Raw genomic sequence first — 844 nt, 5'->3', positions numbered from 1 at the left:
GCGCTGGGAACAGAAGCAGCTGCGGAATTTCTTTTTTTCACAGAGATTTTTATTGTTTACCTGAATGCGATTGCCAATACACTCGCGATCATGTTTTATGATGAATGAGAATCAAATGCAATATCTGTAATCCTAATTCTGAACATCACAGTAATAGTAAGGGTGGTGATCTTACTGCCTACATTAATTCTTGTTGTTATCAACGTGATTTCTTTTGACAGCTTACTGGTAATTAACTTTAATATGATCCCGGAGCCATGTATTGTAGATTCCAAAGGCTAACCTTTCCCTTTTCCAATTCCAGGGACGAAGGGCGCCCGGCCTGCCTCAGCGCTCGCCACAATCCAATTCGTCTTCGAAGAAAACTCGGTTACGTGGAGGCCTCGCGTCGCCCCGAATGGGAGGCCTCGCCTTTCCCGGAGAAAAGGGGCAGATATAACAGGGCAGCACAAGTGGCAGCGTTTATTTCGGGACTAATGCTTGGGTGATCTCCTTGCCCCGATGCCAATATGCTCGTAGCCAAGGTCGCCCCTGGCTCCTGTAGACTGGACACTGCGCCCGTCGCCGCGGCCCCGAGCGAAGGCCACTGAGAGACTCTCGCTTCTCCTCCTGTTCCCCGAGCGAACGCCTGCGGAATGCCGCAGCCGCCCTCCGCCGCGCCCGCGTGCGGCCTCGCCCGTTGCGCCCTCAGAAGGGACGACCGAAGCCCCCTGGAGGCCGGGGAGACCTGCGCCGGCAACGCCTCCTCCGTGACCTTACTGCGCGCCCTGGCCCCCAGAAGGAGCTCCTGCGGCTCCTGTGCCCAGGAGGGGCTCCCGCCTCCCCCTGTGCTCCGCCGCGCCTC

Source organism: Penaeus monodon, chromosome 32 (genome assembly GCF_015228065.2).
Source record: "Penaeus monodon isolate SGIC_2016 chromosome 32, NSTDA_Pmon_1, whole genome shotgun sequence".
NCBI lineage: Eukaryota > Metazoa > Arthropoda > Malacostraca > Decapoda > Penaeidae > Penaeus > Penaeus monodon.
This window is presented reverse-complemented; position numbering follows the sequence as displayed.